The sequence below is a fragment of the Clupea harengus genome, chromosome 25, assembly GCF_900700415.2.
Source record: "Clupea harengus chromosome 25, Ch_v2.0.2, whole genome shotgun sequence".
Classification (NCBI taxonomy): Eukaryota; Metazoa; Chordata; class Actinopteri; order Clupeiformes; family Clupeidae; genus Clupea; species Clupea harengus.
Window position 1 is genome coordinate 4,379,063 of NC_045176.1, and position 7,575 is coordinate 4,386,637.

At 42.0% G+C, this 7,575-nt stretch overlaps 1 long non-coding RNA gene across 1 annotated transcript; it reads left to right on the forward strand.

The window, feature by feature from the left end:
* The first annotated feature begins 6,188 nt into the window (after positions 1-6,188).
* LOC122128836 lies at positions 6,189-7,575 on the forward strand. Its single transcript, XR_006151649.1, has 3 exons — positions 6,189-6,225; positions 7,333-7,416; positions 7,537-7,575. It is a non-coding gene; the product is annotated as an uncharacterized LOC122128836 (long non-coding RNA).

Sequence of the window (7,575 nt, forward strand, 5' to 3'; positions counted from 1 at the left end):
ATCTCTACGTCTGGTTCTAGTTCGTGTAGGTACATTTCCTTGTGGCGATACTGGAGTACTGCAGGAATTCGGAACTCTCCGAGCGCCGACACGCAGTTTCAACATCATCATCGTCACACTGACCACCACCGTCACCATTAGGGCTAATGGTAAAAGGCCAAATGAATGTTTCGCTCAATAAAACCAATTAAACAATTTGAATAATTCATACATGAATGAAATTCACGTCTAATACGTATTCATTTTAATTCCACACGTGTAAAACATTTCGCTCAATTTATAGCCTATAAAAAGCCTGATAGTGACAGTTTTCAGTAGGAGATATGGCTGCATTGGCGTTGTTAGAGGATATTATCCCTCTATGTCCGAAATGTATTACATGTCCATACAGTGCCCAGCAACTGTGGAATGTGAAAGAGGATTTTCTGCGTAAAACAGGGTTCCCAATGGCTTCTCACCCCGATTGCGCACACTCAGACAGCCTAGGAAGCCCACTTCAATACAGCACATGCCCGTGCGTGGTCGGTAGTGGAGCTTAGCATAGGCATTTTTACATTTACATTTAGTCATTTAGCAGACGCTTTTGTCCAAAGCGACGTACAAGGGAGAGAACAGTCAAGCTAAGAGCAATAAAAAAGCATGGTGTAACAATAAATACTACTTTACATGAGAATTAGAAAAAACAACAACCTAGAAAATGCTGAAGGGAAGGTGGCGATGTTTGGATGCATCGGGAGGGAGACTGCTATATGACTCCGAAAAGGTTTGCCAGATCATCCTAGCCTGTTGTGTGCTACACAACATCTGTCTAAGCCATGGCATAGAGCTAGGAGAAGACGAAATGCGCATGGACCATGATAACCACCCTCCCACCCCAGCTGGCTGGAACACGCACATCACTGCGCTGAGAAGACGGGAGCTGATTCACCAACTATACCAACAGTATAAGAATAAATCCACACATGTTCATTTTCTTCAGAATGTTTTATTTAGGCACGTTTGTTCAAATAACGCTCAATAGCGGACAGAGTTCGGCAACAACCTCACTAACAAACTCATTCAAGTCCCTTTGTGAATGAGAAGAGGAAGCTGGTGATGGCCGACAAGGCCCTGATGCTGGTGCAGCAGGTGCTGCTGCCTCATATGCGGCTTCTGGTGCTGCTCGTGCCGCAGGTGCTTCGGAGACGTGTCTTCTACCATGCCACATACTTTGCTTTTGCCATTACGCCACCCGACAGGCTTTCAAACAATGTTTTGGCCCGCATCTGCTCTTCCATCAGCAGAACGTCGATTTCAGCCTCACTATAATTCTTCGTTTTACATGTTTCTTTCTTGCTTGCCACTGTCACAGAGAGTTTGTGCATCGAGGATGCGCTCCGTTTGTGCATTGAGAATATGCTAATTAGATTAAGTAGGGGCGTTTTGAGGGCGGAGATTCTGCTGCGCAGAATTCCACGATCATTTGTGATTTATAAACGCAGGAATGGCGTACACGTGTTTTTTGGGGCGTACGTTCGTTTTCTGTGAATAACACTTACGACCATTTCAGAAAACGTCTGAGATCAAATGTAGGATGGTTTCTACGCAACATTTTATAAATGAGGCCCCTTGTCTGACAAGTTGCTGCTCAGTGCCAAACGAATCTAACAATTAGCAGCTGAGCTGCAGTCCATCCAATTAATGCCACATCATAATAAACGCCGCCAGGTAAGAGACTGCCCAGTATAGGCCTGGCAAGGTATATGACCTTTCCCAAGGGAATTCACTAACATTTAGAATGCAAAAGCAGCTTGGGGTACCACAGTACCGATACAAATACATTTATGTTTAAATGAACTTTCATAGAATGGCACTGTTAGCATTATAAACAGCCCAGGTATGCATTTAAGTGTGTATTACACTGATGTTTTTCATGTGTACCTCATCACTTCTACAGAAGTTTATATTCTAGATATTTCATTCATAGCTGTGACTATATTTATAGCCGTTATCAGTGCAAATTAGGCTACAGTGGACCAGAAATGAAGTAGGTTGGCTTGTTATTCAACTGCACAAATGCTTCTGGTGTGAAAGACAAAAGTGTGTCTGGGATGTTTATGCTCTGCTGATGGGGAATATGTGTTTAACAGGGATGCAAACAGCGAAGATAAGGTAGCAGATAGTGTTGAAGAATGGGTTACTTGAAATTGGACAACTTTAAATTAATATATGAAATTGAACAACATAAGCACCTATACAGATCAAATAAATCAACAAGGATAGCAAAACAGATTGATAAGCATAGAATGAGAACGGCAGAAAGGCAGGCAGGACGTCAGACAACGACACAGATCACAGTGACAGAGGCTGTTTTTTTTCGTTAAATGTGAAGGCTGAGATTCATAACATTTTATTCAGTCTTACTGGTGGTCCTTTTGTAATACCAACAGGTGCACTTTGTTGTGGATAAGTAAAGCCTATGTACTGTTCTCACTACGTGTTTAGCATAACATAGCATAACTATGTTTCTGGATAACAGCTGTTGCCATTCCCACGAGACGAACATTTGAATGATGTCAAAGTAAAAGTCCAATACTATACTGTGTTCGTTTCCATAACAACAATACAAGCAATATACATTTGCAGACCTGGATAAGCAGAGGGCATAACAGCCTACTTTGCTACATTTTTGTAGTCCCGGTAATCTTTCGTTTGGCATGTTGGTGAGGTTATTTAGAGGACCATTTCTCAATGGTTTTGTTCTTTAATGAATGTTTGTTTATTAATAACTTATTTTTCAACAAATAACTCAATTATAATTACAAAGCGGGAAATTTGCAACTTCCACTTGCTTCCACAATTTCATCGCAACAAACACCTAAAAACCACTGCAACTTTCACCGCAACTTTTTGGAAAAGCTCCCACGAAATCAGAAATTTTAGGCCACAACTATCACAAAAAAGGCCAGAGAAATCCTGAGGGGACTGCATTGTGAAATGGTGGGCCCATGTCATGAGTATGGGAGAATATCCAGCTCTCAGACAGGTTATCAGAGGTCCCCTCTCCATCTTTCATTGGCCACTGGTAGAGTCCTCCTTTACTCTCATGGGAGATGTGATTGACACTAAAAGATCTAACATGAAGATCTCCACCTTTGATGCAGTGCAGACTGTGAAATATGTGCTGAGGTCTAGGGGCAAGACATGGCATGTTTAAAAGAGATGACATCAACATAGGGCCAGTTGATAAAACTCTGCCAGAACATTAGGGCTGCAGGGAGAAGGGACAAGACCGACAGAGGGAAGAGGACGGAAGCAAAGCAGAAGAGGCAGGCGGAGTATGGCTGCAGTGCTACATGTGAAAGTGCCGAGAGGGCCAAGACTACTGCTCTGGCCAAAGAGAGGCAGACACGTCTCAAACTTGTTAAGAAAATGAATGCAGCCAGACGGAAGGCCCTGGATACATTGCAGGCGGTGGTAAAGCAAGAAGAAGTGCTAGATAGTTCAATAAGAGTTTATGTTTCGGAATAAAAAATGAAATTGAATATTCCAAATTAGTCTTGGTGCATGTTGATTTTCAGAATTTCATTTGACTCTATGTGCCTATAGGGGTGGGCCGGGGATGTTGGGGGGTTGGTGGCAATGTAAGTATATGGATATTTCCCGTGGGGCGAGGGCTTCAATTACCTCTCTCTTTTTTGACCATACATGTGTTTGCATCCCTGGTTTAAGCCATTAGATGGTGATTTAACTACATAACAATTTTTTGTTCAACATAACAACTCGGTTAGGTGTTTGTTGCATGTGTCTTTAACACTGTGTGTGTGTGTGTGTGTGTGTTTGTGTGTGTGTGTGTGTGTGTGTGTTTGCAGAGCAAGTAACAGCCCCTGTCTTGACTGTGGAGTCTGTCTCATCCAGTGCTGACCTCTGTAATGTGACAGTGACCTGTAGAGCTGGTGACCTCTCTCTGACCTCCACCTGTGACATCAGCAGCTGCAAACAGGAGGAACAGACTGCACCCTCCAGCCTTGCCATCTTTATTAAAGATGGTGTCATCATCTGCAACCATAGCAACCCAGTCAGCTGGGATCAGAATAAAGTGGAATTGGAGAAGCTGTGCCAAAGTACACAGCATAAGAAACATCAGTTTAACTACTTTTTCTACTGCATTTCTTGAGACTCTTGAAAAGTTAATATTTGGTTCAGTGTTGGTTTACATGGCTTACTGTGTGTCATGAAGAGAACAGTAAGTTTCTTTTTCTGTGTTTTTACAGAGCAAGAGTTTCCTCTTGGTGACGAGCAGACCCTTATATGGATCTATGTTCCTGTTGCTTCAGCACTAGTACTACTCGTCCTCATCCTCGTCCTCTGTGGAGTTTTGTGTTTTCGAATGCATTCAAAGAATCAAGGTACAGTGCAGAACATGTTATCTGAGTAACACATTGTTTTCACTGGTCTAATATCTGACACTCAACTAACAACCTTTTTTAACAAGCCTGTAATATTAATGTTCACTGAGCATAGTTCTGAACTGTCATCTAGTCCTGACCGTAACCGGACCCAAACCCAAAGCAAACTGATGGTACTCTGAATCATGGTTTATCAAAATTATGTTAGCCTGTCTTTTGAAAATGTTTGTTCACTCTTTTCTTTCATTCATATATACAAGTCAAGATAGGCACACTTGTAAACAACCCCTATACAGGGATTAAAGTATTCTGGCACCGTGCCGGATTTCCGGCGTGCAGCGTTTGGCTGCGAAAAAAAATATTTTATTACGTTTTTTTTTTTTTTTTTTTTTAAACACGTCTCGATATCATCACCATCACTTTCGAGTTTATGAGTTCGTCTGCCAATGAAATGAAAGGAGCACAACTCTCCCGCTCTCAAAATAACATTATTAGCCAATCAGAAGTAGATTGGGGCGGGTCTTGGGAAAATGTGCTTCAAACACCGACTTTTCTCTATCGCTCTGCCTAGCGTAGATGCCCGAGTAGAGAGACATCACACCAAAGGAGAGTAGGATGGAAAGTAAGTTCATGAAAGTAAATGGCGCTGGGCATGGATAGAAGAGATGGGAAGGGAAGGACAGTAAGCCTTTTGGTAGCTGGTGTAATGAGTGAAGAGAAGCAGGTGCTTGCTTCTGCATATTGTGCTCGAGAAAGCTAATATATGCAACTAGCTCTCCAACACACAATGTGTTGTGAGCAACATCCACAGCTGATGTACCGGCATCAATAACTGACCGTGTGTGTGACGTGTGTTTGACTAAACTGTCAATATCCAATCGGCATGCCGCTATTTTAACACACACGGCATAACACCAGAGTTTAAAAGACGTATTTCGGAAAAGTAAAAAAAAACGGCATGTTTTCCTTAAATGTCGACGAAGCCACCAACAAGTACATGGACAAAGTCCTGTTTTGTATTTATTTCCCAACATTAAAGTTACCAGTTCTTGTAACATTTGAATGTTTTGTTTGTTATTTATTTTATTGATATATTCTCTATTAACAAAATAATTATGGAAATGTTGCAATATAAAACTACATTATTATCTACAGTTCACTGTTGCACTTTAAGTAAATCGCTGTCCTTTTTCATATCCTCAATGAAATGGTTGCAAATCAAATCTTCTTCCACTGACATACCCTTATAACATGTCACCTTGTGATTGTAGGTCATCTTGTAACCTTTCAAGGACAAAGCTTAGCAGCAAAACTTGATATCAAAAGAAATCGTGAATGCGAATGTGTTAGTACCATATTGTAGTGAGGTGACCTATTGCTGACCTTTCTTGGGATTGCAGTTTCAAAAGTCTCACCATAATCTGCAATCATTCATTTTTAAATGTTTGTTTGTTTGTTTGTTTGTTTTTTTGACCCTGCGAATGTGTCCATGCCACGGGACACGACCCCCCCCCCCCCCCCTCCCACACACACAAAAAAGTTCAGGCTCAGGATTTTTTTTTGCTTTAACCCCTGCCTATAGTTCAGATAGTTAAAACTTCATGCATGATGATCACATACACACACACACACACATACACACACACACACCCTAACTCCTTTTATGGTTAAACCACACACTGTTTCCTCCCTCTCACCAGTACTGTTTATTTCCAGCAGCCTGCCCTTCTGTAGTGTTTGCTTACTAATGATGTCTTGTGCTGACATGCATTTATTCACTAATTCTGGGCATCATTTTACAGTAGGCAGTTCTCCAAAGGTTTATCAGTCAGTTGGGGTAAGTATGTTTTTATTACTCTTTTTTTAAATCCACATTGATCAGTTTGTTTCACAGGTCATTGTGTGGTGTTGCTCCCTTTGGTCTGGGTTTTGTTTGTCTGTGTTCTCCCACGTGCCCTTTTCCACATGAAATATACTCTCTACTGTGGCACAAGCCGATAAGCCCCCCATTTACGGGCTTCATTGCCCGCGGGGACACAGGTTGAAGTCTGGCCTGCTGTCGTTTCCCGGTCCTCTCCCCGTCTCTTCTCCGCCTTGCTTCCTGTCATAACACTTCACTGTCCTGTCCAAATAAAGACATTAAAAAAGCCCAAAATAAATCTTATATATATATATATACGTATACTCTCTACAAGAGCTTAGATGAAGCATTTTCTTCATGGTATGCTTGGCCTTAAACACCTCCTGCTTTCATGGTATGCTTGGCCTTAAACACCTCCTGCTTCCCCTCTGCCTTAGTAAATGTAAACCCAACTGAACTCTTATCCTCCATACCTTCCTCAGCACCTGATCCCCAACATCACCTCCTCTCCACTGTCATGAATAAGACCCATACAGGGGTGTCTGCATGGAGCTCATACTAAATCCCTGCCAGGCTGGGGTCTAGGCTGCTAGTATGTAGTTATCGGACAGTGTCAAAATCGGCTATTCTGTTAAACAATCAAAATGCTATGTTTAATAATGGATTGACAATCTATAACTTCAGTTTAATAATGGATTCACATGGCAACGCAAACGTTTGCCGATAACACACGCCGTCCAATAATTAACACCGTTACGATAAGTCAGATGACTTGTGAAACAACTGCTTTCTGCCATCTCTGCTCAGTCCTGTATCTTGTATTCTCTATTATCTTCCTCCTTCTCTATTCTCTGTGTTCAGACACCGAGCTCATCTGATGTGAAGAGGCGGACTCCCTCCAAATATGGGTCTCATACTAAATCACTGCCAGGCTGAGGTCTAGGCTGTTAAATAAACTGTGAAACAACTGCTTTCCGCCCTCTCTGTTCAGTCCTATGTCACTAGGAATATGTGAGTTTAGGAAATCCAAAGCAGCTTTTTGTCACGTTCAATTACATTTCCTCCTTCTCTATTCTCTTTCAGACCCTGAGTCAATCATCAGATGTGAAGAGGTGTAGTCCATCCAAGTCTAGGTCTCCTTACTCTGTTGTGGTAAACCTGTTACAGGTGAGGTCAATGACACTTGCAGTAATATTACTTCCTAACCACTGGATAGTAAAAAGCAGATGTCCTGCATACTGGGACAAACTAACTGATACAGCCTCCTTCCCTATTCTCTGTGTTCAGACCCCGAGCTCATCTTCAGTTGTGAAGAGGCGAACTCCC